Source organism: Manis javanica, chromosome 11, assembly GCF_040802235.1.
Source record: "Manis javanica isolate MJ-LG chromosome 11, MJ_LKY, whole genome shotgun sequence".
Lineage (NCBI taxonomy): Eukaryota > Metazoa > Chordata > Mammalia > Pholidota > Manidae > Manis > Manis javanica.
This window is the reverse complement of record NC_133166.1, coordinates 108,112,137-108,125,789: the sequence shown is the minus strand read 5'-3', so window position 1 is coordinate 108,125,789 and position 13,653 is coordinate 108,112,137. Positions and strand designations below refer to the sequence as shown.

Below are 13,653 nucleotides of genomic sequence, written 5' to 3'. Positions count from 1 at the left end.
CTCAACATAATAAAGGCCATATATGATAAACCCATAGGTATCATCATACTTGATGGTGAGAAGCTGAAAGCTTTTCCTCCAAGATCAGGAACAAGACAGGGATGCTCACTCTCCCCACTTTTATTCAATGTAGTACTGGAGGTCCTCGCCACAGAAATCTGACAAGACAAAGAGATGAAAGGCAACCAAATTGGCAAGGAAGAATTTAAACTGTCACTATTTGCAGATGACATGATATTATATATAGAAAACCCTGAAGACTCCACCAAAAGACTATTAGAACTAATAACTGGATTCAGCAAAGTTGCAGGATACCAAATTAATACACAGAAATCTGTTGCATTTGTATACACTAACAATGAACTAGCAGAGAGAGAAATCAGGGAAACAATTCCATTTACAATTGCACCAAAAAGAATAAAATATCTAGAAATAAACCTAATCAAGGAGGTGAAAGTCCTATACTCTGAAAACTGTAAGACATTCATGAGAGAAATTAAAGAAGACACCAATAAATGGAAATTTATCCCATGCTCATGGATAGAAAGAAATAATATTGAAAATGGCCATTCTGCACAAAGCAATTTATAGTGTCAATGTAATCCCTACTAAAATACCAATAGCGTATTTCAATGAACAAGAACAAATAGTTCTAAAACTCATATAGAACCACAGTAAACCTGAAATAGCCAAAGCAATCTCTAGAAATAAGGAAAAAGCTGGGGGGATTACACTCCCTGACTTCAAGCACTACTACAAAGCTACAGTAATCAAAACAGTGTGGTACTGGCAGAAGAACAGATCCACAGATCAATGGAACAGAATAGAGCCCAGATATAAATCCACACTTATATGGTCAATTAGTACAATAAAAGAGTCATGAATATATGGTGGGGAAAAGACACATCTCCTTGGGCAAGGGAAACAAAATAAAAAATGAACAAGTGGGACTGTGTCAAACTAAAAAGCTTCTGCTATCAGCAGAACAAAAAGGCAATCTACAGTATGAGAGAATATATTCACAAGTGATTCATCTGATAAGGGGTTAACATCCAAAATATATAAAGAACTCATATGCCTCAACACCTAAAAAATAAATGGCCAATTAAAATATGGGCAGAGTACCTGAACAGACATTTCTCTAAAGAAGGTATGTGGAAATACGTTCCACATCACTAACCATCAGGGAAATGCAAATCAAATCCACAGTGAGATATCACTTCATACCTGTTAGAACGGCCACTATCCAAAAGTCAAGAAACAACAAATGCTGGTGAGGATGCGGAGAAAGGGGAACCCTCCTACACTGCTGGTGGGGATGTGAAGTTGTGCAACTGCTGTGGAAAGCAGTATGGAGGTTCCTCAAGAAACTAAAAATAGAAATACCATATGACCCAGTAATTCCACTTCTAGGAATTTACCCAAAGAAAACAAAATCCCTGATTTGAAAAGACATATGCACACCTATGTTTATCGCTGCATTATTTACAATAGCCCAAATATGGAAGCAACCTATATGTCCATCAATGGATGAATGGATAAGAAGATGTGGTACATATACACAATGGAATGTCATTCAGCCATAGAAAACAAATCCTACCATTTGCACCAACATGGATGGAGCTGGAGGGTATTATGCTCAGTGAAATTAGCCTGGTGGAGAAAGACAAATACCATATGGTTTCGCTTATTTTTCAAACATAAAAACAAAGACAGAAGGAACAAAACAGCAATAGACTCATAGACACTGAGAAGCGACTAGTAGTTACCACTGGGGAGAGGTGGGAGGGTGGGGGGTAAAGGGGCACAAAAATTCTCAATCACAGTGTAGGCTGGTCACAGGGGTGGTGGCACAGCATGGAGAACATAGCCAATGGTTCTGTCACATCTTCCTTTGTTGCCAGATAGTGGCTGCACTGGAGGCGGTGAGGATTTATTGACATGGGTGACTGTTGAACCATAGTGTTGTACGTTTCAAACCAAGAGAAGACTGTATATCAACAATACTTCAATAAAAAAAGAACGCATTTTGTCTTGAACTCTGGGGGAAAGAGAAGCTTCCTTTATGAAGAGCTGCTAGTGATGGTCATAGTCCTCGTGGGGGAAGTCAGGGGAGAGGCCACAGGCATGGGGCCCGCAGGGCTAGTTCAAGCCTTACTCTCCTTCCCTGAGGCCCATAGTACCGCTTGGAGTCAATCTCCAGAATGGGGCGCATGTAACGCAGCATATACGGCACCTGTCATCACTGTAAATGTCTGAAATGGAGAACTTTTCTAGTTCCCTGAGTGGGAAGTGCAGGGTCTCCTTGCCCTAAATCTTTTGATTGTGTTACTATAGTAGTTCTTTCCATTTTGTTATGAAGACTTACAACCCGTGTGTTCTAGAGGCACACTTTAAAATAATAAACTCAGTGGGGCACTTGTCCCTGCTGACAATGCGGTCAAACGCTGCCGCACACGCCTCACGCTCACACAGAGGCAGTTAGAGGCCGGGCTGCTCCCGTGCCTGCCCTTCAGTTCTGAGTTTGGGTGAATGTGCACCGCCCTGACAGCACACATGCACAAAGCCAACTTCACACTTAATGAAGCGTGTATTTCTTTGCTGCTAACTGAGTGTTGAGATGTATTTTCCCCTCCTGCAGGCACCACGTGTGTCTGGCTTCACAAAACTCAAACAGCATTACCTTATCAGTATGTAAACTCAGAGTAAAAATGCATTTTACACATTGATTGAAATTTGGCATCAAACCTTTGCTGTGTTCACAGCATAGCTGTGAGGGGCTCAGAGCTTCCACAGGCTGCCTCAATTCAGCAGAGAACCTCTGTTGTAGAAGGTGGCATGCTGTTTTCCCTCGAGAGACCACAGTGCACTGTGTTCACATATCTTCTTATTTTCCAAGGAGGGTTGTTGTGCTATTAGAAAACAGCTATTAATTTCCTCCACCATATCTATGCTAATGGTCCTTATTACAAGTGAACTTTTTTAGATAATGGTGCCCAGTAATTGGCCATCTTTACATTAATAAAATAAATAGTACCATTATATATACCTATGTAGGTGTTACTAGCATCGAGGATTGATGAACATTGAAATAAGAGGTTCTGAAGCCTTTTTGTTTTTTGAGATAGATGAACTTTCAAAATATGATCAAGTTCACAGATGGGAGTCTTTTAGACAACTTGCTCTCAAATTCTTATTGTAAATAACAAAATCTTGCTTGCCGACCTTTTTCTCAGAATTGAATACATAAATCAGATAGGAATAAGGTTGTTCAGCCGAGAGAAGGCATGTGGGGAGCTGTGGCTCCACCTTCTGCCTCCAGTCCCTGTGACACAGCAGCCCCGAGCCTGGACATGGAATCTGGTGGCTTCTAGGTGCTCACTTTGGAAAACACTATTTTGGATCCAGTCCTGAGATCCTGTTAAAGATTTTGATAAAGAATAGAGAGGAACAAAAGTAATACTCTTGCGGTGACCAGTTAGATGAGGGAAATTGTAAACATGACAAAATGGTGTGAGCCCTTGAGCGGATCACCTGAAACTCGGTGTCGGTCTGAATTTCATCGCCCATAAAAAGAGATGCTGCCCTAAATCGCTGCTTCTAAAACTTACCTGATCCTTATGTTCGCTGGAGGGCTTGCTAACAAACAGGGGTCTCGCCCTACCCCGACTCCGCATGAGGCCTGAAACCTGTTATTTCGTAATTATGCCCAAGCAGGTGGGTACGTCTGGGGAAACAGTCTCAGATACTTCCCACAGTGAAGTTCATCACCAGCCTCTCTGAGGGCACTGCACGGCTCCGCTCCTTCTCCACGGCCTCTGTGGCAGGGCTGGTGCTTCAGGCCGCTGAGGGCACCGTAACTGTGGGAGGCAGCAGTGGCCGTGATAGGAAGCATTTTGCTCCCAGAAATCTTGCCCATGCAGTCAGGAATCTCAGAAGGAAGCAAATCTAGGCTGGTCGTTGGAAGCTCATGTTTGTTCAATAAGCTGTTAGGGATTTTTGCAGGACCCTTTGGGTGCAACGTGTGCTGGGTAATGAAATATGTTATTTGAGGTTCTCTTCAGGCCCCCTCAGTCTGGGGACCCAGAGGCGTCACACAGCCCCTGAACCTCAATGGCCCCCTGCTTGTTGCCCCTGGCAGCCTCCGCCTCTCTCCTCACACCCCCGCTGGGAAGGTCTGGAAGGCAGGGGACTTTCAGATGACCAGCTGACCCTTGAACAACATGGGTTCCAACTGTTAGGGTCCACTTAGGTGCCGAATTTATCCAATAAATATATTGGTAAAATTTTTGCAGATTTGCAACAATTTGAAAAACACATTTTCTTTCCTCTGGCTGGCTTTATTGTAAGGATACAGTATAGAATACACGTAACAGAAGAAATACGTGTTAAAAGACTGTTTATGTGGTCAGGATGGCTTCTGGTTAACATTACCCTATTTGTAGTTAAGTTTCAGGGGAGCCAAAACTTGTTTGGGGTTTTTGGGCTGCACGGGGGTCAGCGCCCCTGACTCCTGTGGTGCTTGAGGGTCTATCAGCTACAGAGTCGGGGGCACCCGTGTGCTCTTGTATTTCTGCTTTCCCTCTATTCCAGGCCTTCCCTCTATTTGTGCTCTTGGCCACCCCTATCCCAGACCTTGACGCCAGCCTGCACGACTATGTGTGGGAGAAAGACTCCTTCAACATCGCCCCCCTCACCCCGGGCATCCTTTTCCCCTGTAGCCCCCCAAAAAAGTCCCCAAACAACTAACTCCTGCAAATCTTCTCTTCCTGGGCGGGCCTGTCCGCTTTGCCACACATGATTTGACGTATTTGAATCTCATTTCGGGCTCAGGGTGAGAAAGCCACTATAGATAGCTGTGTAGATGCACAGCTGATTTGAAAAATCAATCCCTGAGAGGCCCAATCAATGAATTAACATGCCCCGCGGGAGGTGTCTAGGGGCTTGCCCAAGGACGCCGTTCAGTCAACGTTTTTGTTACCGGTTCGAGGTTTTTGTCCAGTTCGAGGACAGAGCTGTCAGGGCCATCACGCCTTCAGGCGCACAAAGCTGGGGGAACAGAATACAGTGGTTGGTGAGATCAGAAGTGAGGAGGGGCTGAGATGTGGGCCTGGTGCTTGAACCTGGGAGATGAAGCGTAGTCAGAAGACAGTGTAAGGCCCCCGAATCCACCTGCACAGCTACAAGTTATGGTTGTGAGCTTCACATTTATTTTACTGTGTGATTCTTCGAACAAATAAAACCTCACTGGAATTCTCACAGGTGAGATAAGGTCTGTGCTGGTGGACGGGGGTTGGGGGTGGGGACCTGGGCACTGAAGAGGCCAAAAGACATAGAAAACTCCTGGACACCGGGGGGCAGGGGAGCCTGGGGGGACAGAGCGCTGCCAGGGCGCTGCAGACGCGAGAGGGACTGGGTCGGTTCTGGTTCCGGGCCGAGCTGCGGGGCCCCGGGCTGGGCGCATGGGCTCGGAGCGGTGGGCGGGGGCGTGTCTGCCGGTCAGACCGCGCAGAGACACTCATGCCCCTGGGGTCATCTGGAAGCGATGATTTTGCATCTTGCCTTTTCATAAACATTTTTTTATTTGGAGGCTTGGCCAGCGGAGTCACATGTGGCTGCCAGGCCGCGCACTGCAGGACCCAAGGGCACTGTCCTCAGAGACTGTGGGGACTGTAAAGGTTCCTCTTCGTTTTTTCTCATTTTTCCTTTAGATTGCCATGAAAAACGCTAGGAGGTCAGACATACACAACGGGGACGGCTGGAAAGTGGTATGAACTTTAGGAAAGGATATTCGTTCGTTCAGTATTTGAAGGATCATAGTGACACCTGGGTGTGTTAAATTCTCGGGGTGTGATAAGAGTGACTGAGGCAATGATAATGGGGTCACGGGCGTCCCACCCACAGTCCACAGAGGAGATGAATCGCTAAGTCTGACTCTCCCAAATCATTTGCCGCAGCTCGGACCTTCCTTGGTGCAGTTTCTGCATCCTAGAAACAAGGGGTTCAGATGGGGGATCTCAGGGCGCCTCTCGACTTGGACGCTTTAGGGTCCTATGTTAGTTTTCAGTCAGTGGAAAACATGTTTTTTTAGAGATGGAAGAGGTAATACATAACTCATTATATTATAATTGAATCCACCCATTATTCTGCGTTAGAGTCATGCAGCTCTTTGGGGAGAATAAAGCAAGGTTCTCAAAGTACGGCGCCGGAAGCCTGGGGTTCCCAGGACACTTCCACAAGGTCAAAGTCATATGCACACTGATACTACATGCTATTTGCCCTTCACACTCTCACCCTCCCAGAAGAGCACGGAGTGTGGGTCTGCAGTGATGTTTCCAGGTCCCGTACTGCAGGTTTGGGGTAGTGTGACAGAAGACTTCACAATTATCTGAAAGGCTAGTAAACATTCCTCTCTTCCAATCACATATCCTAATGAGGCCACTTTCTTCATAAACCACAGCCCAAACAACTTGCTGGAACAGACTGCCAACAGAAGGAAATAAGAGAATCACCTTTAGTTGCTGATACAATACAACAAAGCAAAGATCTCTGGGGCCCTCAGTAAGTATTAAGAGTGTAAGAATGAGAGACCAGGACGCTTGAGAACACGTGCTCTACCGGATCATCAAGACAGCAAAACGTCCTCCCGTAGGTGAATTACAGTCACTCTCGGCCCCTCCTTTTCTGTCCACATTTGTTCACATGTGTTGTTTGTCAGGGGTTTGAAAAGTGATGACCTGTAAAGCCTGTAGTCCTCTCTGAGTTCCTGTGTTTTGATTTATTTGAAGCTGTGACATGAGTCTCTTTCATGGAAGTTTTTGCCTGAGTTTTGTTTTGATTGAGGGAATTTTTTAGGAAATCTGCATAAGAGCAAAATGGTAGGAAAATTGTTGAGCTTCCAAGGGTGGAAGTGGAATGTCAAGGTGGAGGCCCAGCTGAGAGTGGTGGGCAGCGCCCCAAGTCCAGGTCTGAGATCTGGGGAAAGGGAACGCAGCCAGCACCCGCCTGGGTCCCCCGGACGAGGATGTAGGAGGAGCCAGGTGTTCGGTCAGGAGGTGCCTGGCTCACGGCGGGATCTGTCTTGGGGGCCCGGGTCGCCCGGGGAAGGGCCGGCTTGTGATGGCCCCGCAGAGCCTCGGGCCCCCGGCCCTGCATCGCTCGGAAGTGCCGCACAACTTGGCCTCCTCCCTCCCTGTCTCTCAAAAATAATTCTCCACCTGGCTCTTCGCGAGCAGGAGTCGGAGGGGAAAGGCTGGGGCCGCGCCTGCAGGGGGCCCCCGGCGCCTGTGCTTCCGAGTCGCTCCCCAAGGGATTCCCAGGCCACCCGGCCTGTCACGGTCCCCGCTTCCTAAGTTTGGCCACTTCACTCTCATTCTCATTTTGGTCTTTCTGCTTTTGGGCCTCCCAGGGCCACCTTCCCGTTTCTGCCCCACCCAGAGCGTGGGCGCCCATCCCTGAGGCGAGGCAGGGGTGGCGTGGGGGGCGCTCTCAGCTCCGCCCGATGCAGGGGCTTTGGGGGGACGCAGTGGCTTCCTTCAGCGCCACGGACGGGACTCAGACCCCTTCGTGCCCACCAGGCCGCCAGGGGCGAGACCGGGAGCCTCTCCCCAGGCAGCCCCCGACGGGAGGGCCCCGCGCGCTGCAGGTCCAGCTCGTCGGATGGCACACGAAGGGGAGGTGAGCCCTGAAATCCTCACGCCAGGCCCCGAGCAGGGCAGAGGGCCCCGCCCGTCGCCGCCCGCCCGCGCGTTCCCGGGACCGCGTTCAGGACGGTGCGACGGGATCCTTCCTCACCGCCCTTCATTCCCGTCCGCATGCTCCGCCGATACCCCCGGTGCTCCCACCCCGTCGTTCCGTCGCATTTGAGTGGCAATCATTCCAACTCGGACGGGCCTGAGTGCGTTCTTTCCACCATCGCCGGGGAACACCTGCGCTCCGCCGGAGACGCCTGAGCGACAGGCCACGCGGCCATAGCGAGGAATCCCGCGTTGGCGTCCGTGCTCCCTCTGATCGGGCTAGTCGGGGACCTTTTCCAGTGATTCAGATCCGCCCGCTCCCGTCAACCCTCTGCCATCCCAGTGACACCACCCAGCCGGGTGCCCGCGCCCTGAACAGATGACCCGCTTACTTCCTGGGAAATGGGATCCGGGAGACGGAGCCGAGCCGACTCCTGCTGGTACACACCCGCCTCGCCCCGTGGGGAGCCGGCCTCTCCCCTGGGGCTGCTGCCCGGGAGGCCTCCCTCTCCGTATGAGACCCTCCCGTGCGTGGATCCGCGTTCTCTCGTGTTTCCAGGAGCCACACAGCCTCATCTTTAGTATTTTTTTTTCTTTTAGGGAATGGGATCATCATTTATCCATTGTGAAACTGGAAATGCTGAACCCACGATGCCTAGTTTTCTTTAATATCCAAGCCATCATCCCCTTCTGGCAATCTGCACTCCTGAATGTCTTTTGCACGCTCCTCCCGCCTTTGCCCCTCCGCGCTCTAAGCCGGCGTCTTTCCTCGTTTGGGGGGCAGGTCCTGGCACGGCCACTCCAGCACCCTTTCACTCACTGTCCATACCATGTGATCCCTCCAAAACATAACTCTCCTCGTGACGCCACCCTGACCCACTCCAGTCCGTCTGCTTTCAACCTGTTTTGAATTGCTCTCCACCATTTAAAAAAAAAAAGACCTTTTAAACTTGGGAGGGAAGGTCTCCCCTTCCCTGTGCTCTCCTGGCTCCCTGTGCACCACCCACAGCCGCCATACTCTCCCTTGGTGCAGGCCACTGGACATGCCGTTCCCTCAGCCCGAACATGCTTTGGCCCCTCTGCACCTGTTCGACACATACTCATCCTTCATTTCTGGCCTAAGTGACACCTTTTCAGAAGCACAGCTTAGACAAGCCTAATTCTCCACTATAAGGTTTCATAGTATCACGTGGCTTTCCTTTATACAACTTATGACAACTGCCACTTTATATTTATTTGTGAGATTACTTAATTAAGTGTCTGTGTTCCTATCTAGCCTACAAACTCATGAAGACAGGGACATTTCTGTTCGTGCACTGTATCCGTAGCATAATGCCTGGCATGTAGTAGGTGCTCCATAAATATTTATTGAATGAATGTGGATTGAATAAATAGTATGTTCAGGGCGCTGTTTCAGACGCTCTACAGCACGTGTTCTTAAACTTGAGCCCCAGAATGACCTGAAGGCTTGTTAAAGCAGGTTGCTGGGCCTCAACTCCAGAATTTCTGATCAGTAGGTCTTGGATGTCACTGAAGAATTTACATTTCTAACAGACTCCAAGGCAATGCTTATGTTGTGGGCCACAATTTGAGGACCATTGTTTTAGGGAATTAAATGTGATTGTGACAAGGTCACTGTCTTCAAGAAATTTACAGTTTTGTTCAGGTGCAAATAGCAAGCAAGGGAAACATGAGTAAAAAAATACAGTATTTAAAATTTGTGTAAGCCAGGAATAGAGAAGACATGCCATGTTCTGCTGTGTTGTTGGTATTTGTAATTGATTGCTACATCAATTTTATGGCCAGTATTTGCTATTGGTGTTTATGAAAAAGAAAGATCATTTCAGACTGAAATAATTGTAGAAATAGTTCATGGGATTTAAAGTGAGCCTTACAGGAAATTTAAGAAGGGCTGAGAGGTTGAATTCTCAGGGTGGCACAGGATGGGGAGACCCCGAGGGACGGTTGGCACAGTAGTGCTGAGGAGATGAGACAAGCCCCGTGCCTGGAGGTGGAGAGAATAAGCTGATTTCTCTGGAGCCCAGGATTGGTGTGAAGGGACAGGTACATCTGGGCAGGAAGTGGGGAGGAGGGGGGAGGGCTTTGAGCGGCAAGAACAGCCCTAGTGTAAGACAAGACGGACTAGTAACATTCTTTGTTGGGGGCTGAACTATATCTATATTGATTTTCCATTCCCTATTCATTACCTGCCTCATTTATGTGGTAACAGGGATCCTAAGAAAAACTAAACATTCCTCCTGAAGGCCATGGGTATGTGCTTCATTTCTATCACTACAATTTCTAGTGTGATGTTGACAGAAACAAAATTTTGGAACTAGAGTGTTGAAATTTTTATAGTACTTGATTTTTGGGTGATAAAAGCAGGTCCTGGTACAGTTATACTAGCTTATTAAAATTCTGCTTTGTTATTAAGGGTGCTAAAAGCATCATTAATTGAGCAGATTCTTAGAGCCATCGTATCAAGCCACTTTCAAAGATAAATTACAAATTACGGGGGGGCTGCTGAATGTGCTCTGCTTAGGACACAAGGACTGAGGTCATAAATAAGTCCTGTGCCTTGACAAGTGACAAAAACTTTCACTCATACTCACAACCAGGAGATGGAGCTGCGAACTGTTGACAGAGCCGCTTGTCAGTATCTTCAAAAACATAGTCTTTGTACTTACTCGCAGGGGAAGTTTTTGGCTTTAAAATATGTCATTTCATGAGCAGGTTATTTTTCCATACAATGAAATATAAAATTTGGTATCACTTCCTTTGTGTAATGAACAATCAACAGATAGAGAATTCAATTAAATAAATACAGGGCTTTTTAAAAATAGGATTGGGTAATTCAGACGTGTTTTACCTCACATGTTCATGCAGGTCACACAGTCAGCATCACACTGCAGAAGTGACTGAGTATTCTGCATTTGTTCCCATAAGTTAAGTTGGAAAAATGTTTTTCCCCCTTGAAAGGCTTCAAAAACTCCATTGCAGTTCCCGAAGGTGAAAGCAATATTGAAGGAAAAATTCTGCCCTCCCACATACCTACTCGGCCACTAGTTTGTCTAAGGTGTAAATTCCCCTGAGTTCCAATTTAAAAGCTGGGTGTGAGGTCAAAGGCAGCCGCCTAAGCCCTTTTCTCCGCCCTTAAATCCAACCTGTGCCACAACAGGGGTCCCCACGTCCTCTCTGGCAACAGAAAACAACGTGGAGTGTTTCCTTCTCCTAATCAAGACGGCTAGCTGTTTGTCTCTTTGGAAATTCACATGGAATATTTGATCAAAGTTCCCTGAGATTAAACAACCAACACTATTTTCATCCATAGCAATGCCACCAAGCGGCTCCACTTCGCTCAAACTGTGCAGGAAGTGCCTGACATTCTACAGCTCTCCACTGTGGCATCTTACTGGCCTTACATGTCTTGCCTTTTAGCTTGTGCTCTGTGTAAACCTTCTCTCCCGTCCAAGACCACAAGCCTCTTGGCCCATGGGCAGGGCTGCCTGTTCCCGCGGTGGCTCCTGTGGCCCGTATCCATGCCTGAGTGCAGCACGAGCTGGTCCATGTCATGGTTCATGGGGTGAGAATAGCCACTTGCACATCGTGGGCTGTTTGTTTATTGCTAAGGAATTGGATCATGAGAAAAGCCTTGAAACTCAATTACCAGGTAGAGTTTTAATTTCGTTTTTGAGAATGAGACATTATGACAGAGTCGAGCATTAAACAGACCCACAATAATCATATCAGGGAGGAAAAACACAATTATATCCGTCAAAGGATATTGCGCATGAGGTCAAACAAGAGGATATCCTAGGAACTGAATCCCACGTGCACCATGACTCACCGAGAAAAACAGAAGTTGGTTTACTCTGTGCGAAGCCTGAGGAAGACAGTTCAGTGGGCCATGTAAGGACTGAATGGCTATGTGACAAAGACGTAATGCAAACAAATTCTACGTGACAGCTGCATCGCAGGGCGGAGCAGACAGCAAGGAGGGGCAGGGGTGCAGGGAGCAGAGGACTTCCGACACGGCTCCCTGAAGGAGGACACCGGGAGCACGGAGGGCTGAGCTCGGGGAGGGTCCTGGCCTGAGAGGGCCCAGTGTGCTCCGGGCACAGAGGGAGCAGGAGGCTGAGGAGACAGGCTCAGAGGCCCCGGGCAGTCTTGCATTTGATGACCCTAAGGTTAACCGTGCGAGATGTGAGCCTCTGGAGGTTGGCAGCAGAGGCGTGACACGGTAGGTCCAACATCTAAGGTTTTAGCACAGTCACGTGGGCTGTGACAGAAAAGAACCTGAAAGGGGCTAGGAGGCTGTACGAACTGTGGTGAGGCCTGTAGGGACTGTGGTGAGGCCTTAGGGGCCGTGGTGAGGCCTGTAGGGACCATGGTGAGGCCTGTAGGGACTGTGGTGAGGCCCTAGGGACCGTGGTGAGGCCTGTAGGGACCGTGGTGAGGCCCTAGGGACCGTGGTGAGGCCTGTAGGGACTGTGGTGAGGCCCTAGGGACCGTGGTGAGGCCTGTAGGGACTGTGGTGATTGTCCATTGAAAAATGGCGGAGGGTTCAGCAGGCCCCAGCTGTGAGGGCAGAAGCGATAGTCAGGTTTGGATGTACATGCAAGGTAAGGGTAAAAAGATTTGTTGGCAGACTGGATATGGGATGTGAAAGAGAGGAATTAAGGATTATCCAAAAAGTTTTCATCTCAGCCCCAGGACTGAGATGCCATCTGCTGAGGTGGGGAAGCTGTGGGCAGAGAGGCTGGGACTGGGCTGGGGGCCGGGGAGCCTGCGTTTGCCCACACCGATGCTCGAGTGGCGATGCTGGGTGGCAGCTGCCTTGATGACCCACAACATCCAGCTACGTGGGGCGAACAGGCCACGCGTGTCTGCTGGGCAGTGGCCACAGAAGTGGGGCGCCTGGTGGTGTGGGAGAGGCGAGCTGCTCTCCAGCAGGGGAGGGCGGTGGTGTGGAGCACACCGAAGGAGCAAAGGCCCTTTCTTTGAAATGCTAAGAAGGCAGGGCTGGGGAGTGGGATGGGGGATGCTGGGCATTCCCTGCGGACAACAGAGGGAAGGAAAGTGAGGTGATCAGCTGAGAGAGAAAATAGGTATGGAGGTGTCAGAGGCTTGAGGAGAAGGAGGTGTGAAACCGAGGTCTAGGCTTGGGGCAGCGTGGCGGAGGAAAGGCAGGACTGCCTGCCAGCCCGGGGCTGCACGCAGGGTCATGGCGGTGAATTTAAACAGAGCCCAGCCTGTCTCCGGCGCGACCCGCTGAGCAGGTGCCCGCAGGGATCAGCAGGGGGCTGGAGTTGTGCCAAGGGAGGAAGACAAAGTGGGAGGGCGCAGGGAGTGGTCCTGACCAGGGAGGGGCAGCTGAGCTGGGAGGAGGCCTGTGACGGCATGAGGCGCTGGGCGCCTTGCACACAGGTGGGGCCCCCTGCATGCACCGCATCCCGGGAGTCGTGGCACCCGAGCCAGGGAGCCGGCCCGAGGGGCTGGAGGCAGGGTGAGATGCGCTGGGTGGAGACTGTGTGCGTTACGTCCCCAGTGCCCAAAATCCAGCAGAGAGACAGGCCTTTGACTAACAGGTAAAATTCATTAATGAACACAAGTTTTAAAGCAAGTCTAGAGGCACCCCATGGCTGTGACTTCTATTTGTGACAAGTTCCACAAACAGAGGGCAGGCAAATAAAGAGGTTAACATATTCCTGGAAGTTATTAATACTAAAACCATATGCCTGGAAGTGACTTCAGGAGGTCGTGGTTCAGATTACCTCACACTCTCCCACCGATTCCAAACACCTTGGAGAAGAAACGCCACCACCAGCTACATCAGGCCTTTGCTCTAAAACTCTATCAGCTTATAATTTAGAAAAAAAAGACTTTTAAATTAATTAATTAAATTTATTTACATTTA

At 49.1% G+C, this 13,653-nt stretch overlaps 1 protein-coding gene across 3 annotated transcripts in view; it reads left to right on the top strand.

Annotated features, from left to right (window-relative positions):
• The window catches only part of LHX9 (LIM homeobox 9), a 56,519-nt gene that overhangs the window by 28,598 nt on the left and 14,268 nt on the right, over positions 1-13,653 (top strand). The gene's annotated exons all lie outside the window — the stretch shown is intronic.